The 14,262-nt window shown below is 36.4% G+C and overlaps 1 pseudogene; it reads right to left on the bottom strand.

The window, feature by feature from the left end:
* Positions 1 to 3,800: 3,800 nt before the first annotated feature.
* LOC100601102 lies at positions 3,801 to 10,633 on the bottom strand (annotated as a pseudogene).
* Positions 10,634 to 14,262: the final 3,629 nt, after the last annotated feature.

Raw genomic sequence — 14,262 nt, 5'->3', positions numbered from 1 at the left:
TGGACATACACCCACATGGCTGTACATCAAGAGGAGCTGTGGAGAGCAGCAGAGAGTGGAAGAGAGTGGCAGGGAGGCAGAGAGCAGCAGGATGGCGTGGCAGAGAAGGAGAAAAGAGGCATCTGAACGACGAGAGTAGTTCAGCCATTCTTGGTTAATCTCCCCTTGGACAATCTCCAGGAGAAAATTATCTCCCCCACCCCTCCACCTTCTGGCTCCCCATCCATCTCACTGAGAGCCACCTCCACCACGCAATAAAACCTTACACTCATCCTTCAGGCCACATGTGATCTGATTCTTCTGGGACACTGGGCAAGAACTCGGGATACAGAAGGCTGTCACACTGGCCCTCTGCCCTTGTGATAAGGCAGATGGCCCATTGAGCTGATTAACATTCAATCTGTCTGCAGACGGCAGAGCTGAAAGAGCTTTGTAACACTGGGGCTGCAGGCAGTCACCCCTAGACACTACCACGGGGCTGAGAGACCAGCGCACTCACCTGGGCCTCTGCACCTGTCCGTCTGCATGCTCCCCCTAGGTATTTGAGCTGCAGTGCAACCAAACAGGCAAGCCAATCCCCTGTCACACATCCTGCAAAGGAAATAAGGAAGCTCTCCTGTTTCAATCATAAGTAAAATGTGCATTATATATATATATATATGTATGTACACACACACACACACACATATGTAAGATATATATATACACACACACACAAACATACCATGTAGTATATGTAATACTTAAAATTCATTTGAAATGAAATATATAGAAAACCCTCAAAAAGTAATGCAGGAAAAGAGTGAAGGAAAACTAACAAGGTGAAATTTAAAAGTTTTATTATAATTTTGTTAAATATTATGTGTGTACATATATTATCTATATATATAGTCTTTATAGCTATATAATATCTATATACTGTAAACAAATCAAAGAGAGAGAGAGGCAGAAAGAAAGAGATACAGAGAGAAAAATCTATATGCCTCATCTCCACATAAACATGGTGCTGGAACAGAGAAATATAGAAAATTAGATTCAGTTATTGCCCCAAAGACACATTATTCAGATTTGTCAGGAACACAAGACACAGAGACCAGGTAAGTAGAAACTTCTGTTGGAGATCTCCTTGTGTAGCTGTTTGCATAGCTTCCCTACCTGAAAGATCCAACATTTAAATGCTCACATAAAATGTTAAAAAAAAGAAAAAAAATAAATGTGACTGAATACACCATTAAATCTCCTAACATAACTCTGGCATTCTAACCACTATTAGTCATTCAAACAAGAGTTATGAAAAACTCAAAACAAAGCTTTCTCTTTCATTTTTAATTGTGTTTTTAGGTAGAAATTATTCTCATTCATGAACCTGCAGGGGGTAGTACAGATGGAAATGGGAGCAGGAAGGACTTCCATCAGAGTTGAAAGCAAAGGAGAGAAGAGGAGCAATTAAAAATAGATTTCCAGATTTAATCATCTTGAAGTATGGTGTTTGTTAGGTTTTTAAAATGCAAAAGACATGCAGCAGTATTTTGTTTTGAGCTCCACAAACATAACAGGCTGATTTGGTACACCTGTCGTCATCGCTATTTAGCATAAGACACATATCTTGAGTGCATGTGCAACAAACTGAAAATCTTAAGTATATTTTGCATAACACATGTGAGATTCTAGATGCAGGTGTTATGGCTAAAAAATGTGTTCCTATAAAACCTTGACAGATGAGTAAACAGAAATTGAAATGAGCTTGTGCTGTTGGAGTATAGCAGAATATTATGAATTACAATACCTAGCATTTTCTCTCAAGGTATGGATTTCCATTAACAAGAATGCAGAATTAGCTTTGCAAATGGTAGGTGCAGGTAGGTGCAGGAATCCATTATTTCTGAATGCCAGGTGGTAGCCACTGCTATGATTATATTGTTATAGAAACCATTTTGTCTCTAGTTTTCCCCATATTATCCTTCATAGAAAGTAGAATGATGACAATACAGTAGGTATTTGTTTTACTGGCATTGTCCTCATTTCCAGGCATACATTCTAACCTAATCACCAACCACTGTCACATCTCTGTACCTAGCCAAAAACTAGTTTGGAAGAGGAAGCACCTGGATTCTATTGTGCTCTCTTCTATTGTTCATTGTAAAGTCTTGAGAGTATTTTATTTCTCTCCATTATTTCCAATGTCCAACCAACTGATATGATCTCTCAATCAATGACAAGATATGTATGCCATTGTTGATGCATTTTTCTTACTATATATTTTTGGTTTGTCAAGGATTCTGAAGCTCTGCTACTTACAAGTATTTTCTCTTATCTATTGCCATATTTTTAAAATACACACTAAAATGTGCAACAAATTCCCCTCCAAAAGACTTTCCAGGGTCTCAGCTCTTATGTCATTATCACCACTCACACGCACGCATTCACATGCACACATGCATACATGCCTGTAAATGATTTGGCTACTTTTCATAATTCAACCAGGGGTCTTCAGGTATTCGGGGCTAATTTGCATAGTATAGGTGGAGAAAAAGAGACAGATGTATTTATATCTTTCCTAAGTGGTCCTTTATAACTATTAAGATGTCTTTAAAATAGAAACTGTAAGAGTTGGCATTTTATAATTTATCCTGCTTTTCAGGTGATGTTTCTTTCACACAGTGTTGGGAAAAATATATTTCTGCCAAAAGTATTTAAGAGAGTTGATGACAACTATTAAAATAATAGTAGTCCAGTGTCAATCAGAGGTTATTAATACAATTAAATTCAATTTAAAATGTCTTTACAGTGGGCCTAATTAGAGAAAAGCACCAAATTAAATTGTCATAATTACAAAACTTCATCAGATGGTAAATCCCATAGATAAATAGAGCCATACTCACAAGTGTAGGTGTCAATAGAGGTACCTAACTGTGTGTTCGTTATTAAAATAAAAAAATACAGAAAACCATATTTCTGTATGATGCAATGAATATAAATGTTAACTTTGGAAGAAAACACAACTCAGAGAATTTTTAAAAATTATATTGGAATTAAATAATCCATGGATTATACCATCTTCTTGTTATAATTCAGTACTTATGTAGGAGTATGAAAGGCTTGGCTAAGTACCTAAGTTAATCATGGTGAGGAAAAGAAGCTCAATTTTAAAAAAATCTTTTAAATTTCTATGATTGCTGAATGCCTCTTTGGCTAATACTTGAAAGATCATTATTTAGTCCTACAACTGATGCATTTTCCTACTTTCTCATTATTTTGTTTGCAAGCCACCTAAAAGTCTTATTTCCTCATATATTTGACACATTACCAAAATGGACCTGTGCTGTTATCCTGCAGTATAATGTTGGAATCCTATGCTGTAATCACACAGGATAATATTGGAAAAATAGGAGTATTTAAATTATTTACTTATTTTTTATTTTTTTGAGACAGAGTCTCACTCTGTCACCCAGAGTGGAGTGCAGTGGCATGATCTCAGCTCACTGCAACCTCTGCCCCTGGGGTTCAAGCAATTCTCATGCCTCAGCCTCCCAAGTAGCTATTACTACATGTGTGCACCACCACAACTGGCTAATTTTTTTGTATTTTTAGTAGAGATGGGGTTTCGCCATGTTGGCCAGGCTGGTCTCAAACTCCTGGCCTCATGTGATCCTTCCACCTTGGCCTCCCAAAATGCCGGTATTACAGATGCAAGCCACCACATCCAGCCTAAATTATTTTTGAATGATATTTTTTCCTTCTGTTTTCAAATTATTTCCAACAGTTTCTAAGGACATGGTCACAGCTGCCTGAAACATGGCTTATTCACTCATATCACCTAGATCACTCCCAAATGCTCCTGAACTTGTGATCAGCCTTTCACATGGATATGAAATTTGTCCTGGTGAATCTACCTGCTGCTGCTGCTGCTGCTGCTGCTTTTCAGACAGGTTTCTCTTCTCTTCTAAAGCTCTTTTGAAGTGAGATTTTTCCTGAGGTCTATGGAATATCTTGAGATAAATTTCTGGAACTGCCTTGCATACTTAGCTGAATAGCTCTGCAGAGATCTGCTTCTTCATCTTCCAGGTCAATTACTTGGCGACTTAGCCCAGAGCCCTCTGCAAATCCTCCTGATCATCTAATATTTCTGACACATCATTTGCCTCTAAGACTCATTCCAGGTCTGTTTTATGGAACCTTTGCTGTTAATTTATCTAAGTCTTCTGCAATAAGTTTTGGTCGATGCGTTTATTGGACCCTAATCATCTGCAGGAGTTGGTTGGCCTCACAATCTGGCAGATCATCCTTAACAAGAAATACAGAATAACATTCCTGTTGTAATTGAGCTGAGAAAATTGCAAGGTATTTATCTGATGTTAAGTCTGAAACCATCAAGAAAGTATTCGAATTAAACATTGTTTTTCTAACTTTCTAACTGTAAACAAGTATTATTTATAATTGCATATAAATTATCTTACATTTATAGGGTCGATCCTGAGCCTTTGGTACTCTGGACTATTGAACAAGATTAGGTCTAAACCCCAAATTTTCAAGGCATTGCTTATAACTTGAATAGAGAAAAGACAAAAACAAAAGCAAAAAAACTGTCACTTATATTCCCAGCAGGCTGCTGTAAAAATGTGTTTCTAGTTTCTTCTCTAGAAACTCCTCCTTCTGCCATTCTCATCCTCTGTTCTTCATCTAGCTGATGTACAATTGAAGATAATTCCACAGGGCTAAAATATTCTCCTTATAATAAATCATGCCGGCAATGCTGAGCACAAAGCGAGCCTTCTTGTTTGTCATGAAAGATGGACTCCTTGTTTATTTGTCTAAGAAGCTCGATTTTTAACCAATTATCTTAATTTCAAAAATTGTTTCACTGTGTTTTCATTTTCCTACTGTGTGTTTTCTAAAACATCTGTTTACACTAAGATATCTTAATTATGCTTTAATGTTTTTCTTGCTGTGGCATACCAAAATTTCTGTTGGAAAAAAAATGTATCCCACTTTCTTTGGTTAATGGGCTTGATATTTAATTATGTATGTTGAGTAGTACAAAAATTATATCTTATGTTAAACTGACATCCCAAGGATTCTATGGCAATAGTCCAAAATCATAAGAAGGACTATGGGCTTCCAGTAATGGCTATTAATATAGCTCTTTAATGTTTTTAAGACAAACTTTTAAACAGACTAAATTTTCTATTCCTGTGTAAATTGCTCTAAAAATTATTAATAGCAGCTTAAAACAACAAGCATTTATTATCTCACATAGTTTTTGAGATTGGAAATTCAGTAGTGGTTTATATAGCTGATCCTGATTCAGGATCTTCTATAAGATTTTAGTAAAGCTGACAGTCAAAGTGCAGTCATCTGAAAGTTGACAGAGACTGACCGATCTGCTTCCAAGGTAGCTCACTTGCATGGTCAGTGGCAGAAAGTCTCAGTTGATTATCACATGAGTCTCAAAGCTATGCTCCCTTGCAGCTGACTTCTCCCTGATAAGTCACTTAAAAAAGTGGGATATTAATTCACATACCCGCCAACAGCGTATAAACATTCCCTTGTCACTACAGCTACACCAACATCTATTGTTTTTGATTTTTTAATAATGCCCAATACCCATAATGGAGTAAGGTGGTATCTCATTGAGGTTTTTTTATTTCCCTTATGATTAGTGATATTGAGCATTTTTTTCATATTTGTTGGCCATTTGTATATCTTCTTTTGAGAAATGTCTGTTGTCGTTTACCCACTTTTTAATGGGATTATTTGATTATTTTTCTGGTTGATCTGTTTGACTTCCTTGTAGATAGTGGATATTAGTTCTTTGTTGGATGTAAAGTTTTCAAATATTTTTTTCCAATTCTGCAGACTGTTTATTCAATATTTCTTTTGCTGAGCAGAACCTTTTTAGTTTAATTAGGTCCCATTTATTAGTTTTGGTTTTGTGCCCCAAAGAGAAGCAGTCACTACTTTAAAAAGACACCTGCATGCATATGTTTATTGCAGCAGATTTCACAATTGCAAAGATGTGGAATCAACCTAAATGGTCATCAGCCGATGAGTGGATAAAGAAAATGTGGTATATATACAACATGGAAAAATACTCAGTCATAAACAAGAATAAAATAATGAGTTTTTTTTCAGCAACTTGTATGGAACTGGAGGCCATTATCCTAAGCGAAGTAACTCAGAAATTGAAAATGCAATACTACATGTTCTTACTTAGAAGTCAGAGCTAAGCTATGGATACACAAAGGCATGCAAAGAGGTATAATGGAAATTGGAGCCTCAGAATGACGGAGGGTGGGAGGCGGGTGAAGGATGAAAAATCACCTATAAGGTACAATGTACTCTATTCAGGTAATGGATACTCTAAAAGCCCAGGCCTCATCACTATACAATTCATCCATGTCACCCAAAACCACTTGTACTCCTATAGCTATTGAAATTACAAAAACAAAAAGAGGGACCAAGATGGAGGTCACAACATATTTTATAACTCAATCACATAAGCGACATGCCATCAATCTGTCATATTCTATTGGCCACATAGATCAACCCTAGTACAAGGTGGGAATGGACTGTACAATGGTATCAATACTAGGAGGTGGAGACCAATGCAGGTTATCTCAGAGGCAGGCAGCCACATAATGATCAAGATAAGCCCACATTACTTAATATTTGAGAACTAGAATAAATTTCTTAAAAGTGTCCTTTAATAAGCCCATCAGGGCTCTAGGTGAAAAAATCGGCCTAAAGCCATTTTATAAATAAGCATAGCTTATATTATTCTACGACATTTCCTTCTGGTCACTGCTCGGTTATTTACAGGGCCTCTGTTCCATCTGCTGTTCAAAGCAACCAGAGGGACTACATAACACTAGTCAACTTGATGAGCTCTACATATTTAATATATTTCCCTCCATTCCCCAACACATAAGCCTGAAACTTGAAAAGTTATAATGTTGTCCTGAAGACTATAAAATGTGTTTTGAACTAACAACCAATCTTTGAAAAATGTCCTCCCATAAGCAGAATGCAGTAGGAGACAAAGGACAGAAGTTGAATTACACCTAAATACATACTTGCGGAAAAAAGTCTATTCTTATCCCCCATGATTTGTGGCTTTGCTCATTTGAAAGTCTGGGCTCTGAAGAATGCTTCCAAGATGAGCCACATTGATTTAGATGAGATTGCCTCTGGCCAATGTAGCTTTTCATATGATTAAGTCAAAAGTCAAAACGGGATATTTATATTGACTGGGATGATCAATCCTCACCATCCAAATAGGTAAATATTACATAATGGAGGGAAGAATATGGATAGAATTCAGATGACCCCCTACTGCACCCACTAGCACAACAGCACGGAGGCCTAAATGTTATTGTAATCTGTACAGGCAGGAACACCAAAGTCACAGATATTTTATTAACATAAGTTTGGATCAAACAATTAGATAGAGAACCCTATCAGGTTGAGATTGCTGTCTCAAAGCCAGAAGAATTTGAAATGGGTGATAGAGGAGGTAATTTGTAATTATGTGCCATAAACACAAAAACTAGAGTCTTTATCCATTTTTAAATCTTTGCTCGTGTTTGCACTTATATTTATATTGTAACAAATTTCCTCCTGTAAAAAGCAGTAAGTATTTTCTAGAGAATTCAAACATAGAATTAGATACAAAAACTACTGAAATTTTAGGCAATTTTCCCTTGAAAATGAAATTTGTTTCAGTTGTACAATAAATATTTGTATTATGTCATATAGGATCATTTTTTTCTAATTAAAAGAAGATTGTATGTATAATTGGTTATAGTAGATATTTGCTACTTGTTAATTATCCATCGTGTAAATACCCCTTAAATTGTGAAGGAATCCCTAGTGTGATGGTGGAACTTGGGGCAGGCAGGGCCCCATCCTATATTCATGCCCTAATAGCTCATAGACATATAAACTTGGGTTGAGCTTGAATTCACATGTTTCTTTCTTAGGCATTGAATTTTAAGGGAGAGTGAAAGCTATTCAAGAAAATTTGAGGTTATTCAAGTTAAAAGAGTCAAATTTCCAAGAGTGGCATTCCTGAGTGGTGACAGGGCTGTTTCCAGAAACATTAATGTTCAAAGTAGCATCTAGCCAGTCTGTTTCAGTAGTCTGTTGTCTACTGGTTAGTTACCTTGTTCTTGCTTATTTTTTTCAGCCTGGTCCTCCAGATTTATCCTAGGAGCAATTTTATATTATCTAGTAAGCTATTTTCATTTTCATGTTACATTTCTGGTTTTGCTACCAAGTAGTAGGAATTTGAAAAATGCTGCTTTGATGTATATAGCAAGTATATACTTGTCCTTGATGGAGCTCCTGAATATAAGATAAAAAAGTCAACAATCTGTTGATGAAAAGAGAAGAGAAAGAGAAGAGAAAGTGGAAATTATCAGTTTACATTGCACCATTTATCAAGTAAATATGGGTTTAGAAAATCTATGTCAAATTTATTGCACAATAAAACATAAGAAAGTATTATGGTTGTATATTTCTTTTTGAGTCTATCTTAAACTGTTAGTAGTTTATAGGACAGTTGGTAGAAGCTGGAGCAGCATATAAAATATTGAATATTGCAGTTAGGTAAGTCCTAGGGTTGTGAAATTTGAAAAGGTTTGCTAAGATTCTTTATTAAATCAAGAGCCAACTTCACAGACTCACAGTGACTCAGAAAATTGTATTTACTTATTTATGTGACAGGGAATGAAACACAGCAATGCCAGAAGATCAAACTGAAAAACAGTCTTAATATTTTGTTCAAGAAAGTACAAATAATTTTAATCACTTCATCTGCTTTTTCTGAATTTTCCTGTTATACTTGTTTTCTCAATCTATTCTTTTCTTCTTGAGATAGTGTCTCACTCTATCACCCAGGCTGAAGTGCAGTGGAACAATCATAGCTCACTGCAGCCTTCAACTCCTGGACTCCAGCAATCTTCCCACCTTAGCCTCCCTACAAGCTAGGACTACCTGACTAATTTTTTTGTTTGTTTTTCTTTTTTGTAGAGGCAGGATCTCCCTATGTCACCCAAGCTTGTCTTGAACTCCTGACTTCAAGTAATCCTCCCACCCTGGCTTCCCAAAATTTGGGGAAGGCACAGGTAGGAGCCACTGTGTTCAGCCTCAATTTTTATTTATAAATATCATATTGCTAGCTCACCTATAAAGTCATTTTTTATTTACATTTTTTTCCTATGTGATCACATCCAGTTTTATAGCTTTAAATAACATCAATATTCCAATGCTTCCCAAATCTCTCTCTAAATCTGAGCTTTTCTCTGAACTGCAGATTCAAATACACAACCACATAATATTAGGTGATAGAACCATACGAAATTGATGACATCTGACTTTTTTGGGCTCACAAAATATTTATATTGTTCCAATTATCCATATCTTTACTTGGGTATTATATAGTAATATCACATTTTACATTTTCGAAACATAGCTCGTAATTTCCATCCCCTTAAACTCCTTGTCAAAACTTTTCCTAATCCAGGCTTTTAATCTCAGTAAATGGCAACACATTTTACACATTTGCTCATGATTGAAACCAAGAAGGTTCTTGATTGGTTATTATCTCACGTAACTCTAAATTCAGTACATTAATAAGCCCTATTTTTCTACTTCCAACATATCTTATAGATACTTCTATCTTTAGGAATAAAATCCAGTTGAAGTCACCATTACTTCTTATATTGGCTAGCATTATGGCCTCCTGATTAATTTCCCTGTCTCTACACTTGACCACTTTTAAAGGGTCTATTCTGTTCAAAAAATTCAAGGCTGTGAAAGATAGTAAATATTGATTACTTGCCATAGCCTATAAAATGCCACATATTGTGAGTCTAGCTATTTCTCTGACTTCATCCGGCAACACTCTTCCCTTTCTCATTATGTTCCAAACACTCCATTGTTTTTTGTTTATATTCTTCTCCTGCAACATGACAAGCTTGCTCCCCTTCCTTAGTATCTTGCTGCAGCACTCTTATCTTAGATCTCTTACCTTAGATTTTCCTACAGTGATCACCTTCTTGTTATTGCTTTTCCAATTCAAATTCTATCTAACAAAACTAACTTCCTTTAGATAGACTTATATTTCTCTCCCACAGTACTCTGTTTTCTTTACCTCACAAAACTTCACTTGAAGTATAGTATAGTACTTTTACTTTTACGTGGTTTTTCCTATCCTCCCTCCCATTTATCTTCCAGAATACTAATTATTTTACAATTGGGACTTGCCTACCTTAATTACTATTATAAACTCTGCACCATGTTCCAGTCATCTGGTAGTCAATTAATAGATGTGTTGAAAGAATGTAGAAATATATTCCATAAACTGATAAAATGACATAGACTATATATTCATTTTTAAGAGGTTCATGCACTAAGAAATGTGTAATGTATTTTGATAAATTATAAAATATTTCATGAATATTTTGTCAGAATTTTTAAATATTTAATAATTTGATCTGATTTTTATATGTATGAATTATTCTTTAAGTTACCTTGGGTGCACTTACAAATCTAGATGAGCTATCACTTAACTACCTTGAAAGAAGAGTTTGGTGTCAATAATTGAGTTACAGTTGCAAAAGACATAGTACATCCTGTTAAATTTTGAAACATGAGTATGACTTCAGTATAATTACCTAGATTCTGGCTATTAAAGGAAGAGGAAATTAAGATGGCAATAATTACTGTGATGTTGTCTTGTATAAATTTAGCTAAACTGGAATTACATAATTTCAAATTCCCTTTCCTTTAAGGTTCTAGCGTAGTGTTGGCCACAAAATAAATTTGTGCAAGATTTAGAAGGTGGAAGTGAAGCAGCAGCAGCTCATGTTTAAACTCAGAAATTTGACGTAAAGTTAGGTATGGTTTCAGATGGCTCACATTGTACATGTCTGCCAGATTATCTTGTTGGTATGAGGAAGTGGTTGGAGCTGCAGCACCTGGCGCTCCCACTAGGTCTCTGTCTTCAGCATCTTCAAGTACTTGGCCAAGTGCTTTTGAAGTTCCGTGGTAACGTGCATCAACTCTATTGTAGGTCATGCACATTATCAGAGTTGGAGGCTTCAAAGCAGTAAGAGAAAAACGCAAGTTCAAATTTCATTTATTCTTACTGCTTACAGGCCAACTTACATGGATTTTTAGTTTAGTTAGTTTTTTTTTCATCATGCTTTGTAGTGATTTAGCAGCCTGGGACAATGTAAGATACAATTTCTAAATTAAAGACAAGTTGCTGCAACTGTCCCCTCCTTAAATTAAGAGAGAGTCATGATGTTTGTTGAGATTTTTAGATTTACTGACAAATACCTCACTTGGGCTTGCTAATCCAAAACTTTTATCAAGTAACCTGAGAAGCTACTAGTTTGGAGTGTGGCTCCAATCAAGAAAAGGCTCTTCAGCAGGTCCAGGTTGCTTACAAACTGCTCTGCCACTTGGACCATATGACTCAGCAGATCCAATTATTCTTAACATATCTATGACAACCAGGTGTGCTGTACAGAGCACTTGGCAGGCATGTGCAGATAATCCTAATGCAACTCTAAAGATTTTAACAAAACTACACCACCCTCTAGGGATAACTATTCTCATTTTAAGAAAAAGATCTGGGCATGTTACAGAGCTGAGTAGAGACTGAATGCTTGACCATTAAGAATAAATTTATCATGTGGACATCATGAAAAGGTTGTTGTCTGACTGACTGAACCATAAAATTAGGTGAGCACAACAGCACTTCATCATCAAGCAAAATTGTTATATATGAGATTGAGTTCAAGTAAGTCCTGAAGGCTCAGATAAGGCATCTTAGAAAGTGGTCCACATGTCCATTGTTCATATACCTGTTAAATTGCTTCCTCACTTTCAATACTTGTTATGGTTTCTTATGTCCATTAGACCGAAACAAATACTCTAGCCCATTTATAAATGATTCTACATAATATGTTGATACTACCTGAATGTGGAGAGCTACAGAGTTTTAGCCTCATACTGGAAAATCATTTAAAAATAATGACAAAGGAAAATCTGTCCAGTGGACAGAATTTTGAGCAGTACACCTGATTGTTCATTTTACCAAGAAGAAGAAAATGCCAGATGTAATGATCTGAAGTCATTCATGACAAGTGGCAAATTATCTGGTTGGATGATCAAGGATGTGGAAGGAACACAACTGGGAAACTGGTAACAAGGAATTCTGGGAAGAATTATGTAGATAAACTTCCTCTGAATGGGCACAAAATATAATGATATTTGTGTTCCATATGAAGGAAAGCCAAAAAGCATTTCAGCAGATGGCAATCTTAAAACCCATGTGGACAAATGGAACTGTTCTGTGGATGCAAATCAGTCTCTGCCCAGATAACTCTGTTGTAGCCCAGTGGGCATAGGAACTTAGTGGTTATATCAGCAGGGATGGATGTTATGCTATGCTCAGTAATATGGGGCTTTGACAGCCAGCTTGATCTGGCTAACTATGGGTGAGTGACCAACATGCCAACAGCAGAGATCAATACTAAGCTGTAATACTGTGCCATTCCCCAGGGGGATACTGGCATGCTGATTACATTGAACAGCTTTCATTGTGAAAAGGGCAGTGCTTTGTCCTCTCTAGAAGAGATACTCTGGTTATTAATTTAACTTCCCTATCCAAAATGCTTTAGTCAAACTCATCATCTATGGACTTATCAAATACCTTAATGACCCCCTGAGTATTCTTCACATCACTCCTTTTGAACATGGAAGTTATTTTATAACAAACAAGGTTACACAATGAGCTCATACTTGTTGACATAACTAGTCTTACCATTTCCCTCACTACACTGAAGCAAGTAGCCTGAGAGCATGATGGGTTAGCTGTTTCTGACTACTTAGTTATGGTACCAGCTGAGTGCAAACACCTTGCAGACTGAAATAATGCCCTTCATAATACGGTATATGCTTCATATCAGAAACCACTATAGTTTTTATGTTCTTCTCCTATTCAAAATTAACTGTCCAGAAATCAAAGGGTGAAAATGAGAGTCATTTCTATTAACTCTTGTATTCACTCGTGACATTTTGCTTTGCTTTCTCAAATTCCTAGAATTTGGGACTCTGCAAAATACAGGTGTTTGTTTCCATGGGATAATATTTTCACCAGAGGACACAACAGTGATAAGCTTTTGGAGAAATACACTGCAAACTTTAGAGAACAGAACATGTTAGAATTTGGAGAGGAGGCAAATTATCATTCAAAACAAGAGAGTTAGAAAAGACCTCATAGACAAAATCATATTTAAACAGAGATTTAAAGTGGGATACAATGTCATGAAGAACTCTGGGAGGTACACTTTCCAGCAGAGGGAACAGAAGCGCAAAGTCCTCAAGACTAGATCATGCTTCACGTGTTCGAGATCGCCCTTTCTTAACATTTGTAGAGTCATGGACCAAAGCACAAATAGAGGTTTATAAACCATATATTTAAATACTTTAAAACTATAAATCAAGTTAACAAATCATTATAATCTATATTTGACAATTAAACCTTTATAATGACCTGGAATTTGGGACTCTGAAATTCCACACAGGAGCATATACCATTGTGGGAAGGGCAAACCCTCAAAGTGGGACACCTCTTTTCTTTTTCCACTCTGGGCTTTTGTATCACACCACAAAGGGTCACATGTGTTTGTGGGAATTTACCTTGCATATCCAATCTCTTATTCACTTCCCAATGAACACAGCCTTTGGCCACTCTGGGCCACCACACTTGTGAAGATGGTCCAGGGAAGAGGCTTGTGTAAGCCCTGGAGGTGGGATTAGAATATTTTTGATAGAGAATTACGGGATTCCAGGTGTTTGTAGCATATTCTAGAATGGGTATGTGCATTGGTACATTCTCTGTCTCCACAGACTCCCATTTAGGGGAAGAGTATTGCTACAGGAAGGCTGACTAGAACCATTTAAAATATCCAGTTCAGAAAAGGAGATCCTTCCTTATCTAATGGCAGTAGCAGTTTGAAGACTATCCATTAGGCCATGTGATTGCAGTAGAGTTGGCAGGAAAGAATGTGCTAGATAAAGTTATAGAGAAGTAGGAGCTAGAACAAAATTGTCAGTGGTTATCAGCCCCAGTTGCCCATTAAAATCACTATGAAAGGACCATTGCTTGGTTACCAACTACACAAATTCTGATTCAGTTGATCTGGGCTAAGGTTTAGCCATAACAAATTTGAAAATCCCTGGGGACTG

The sequence above is a fragment of the Nomascus leucogenys genome, chromosome 16 (genome assembly GCF_006542625.1).
Source record: "Nomascus leucogenys isolate Asia chromosome 16, Asia_NLE_v1, whole genome shotgun sequence".
NCBI classification, from domain to species: domain Eukaryota; kingdom Metazoa; phylum Chordata; class Mammalia; order Primates; family Hylobatidae; genus Nomascus; species Nomascus leucogenys.
Note: the sequence above shows the minus strand (reverse complement) of the source record. Positions and strands in the feature narration are given on the sequence as shown.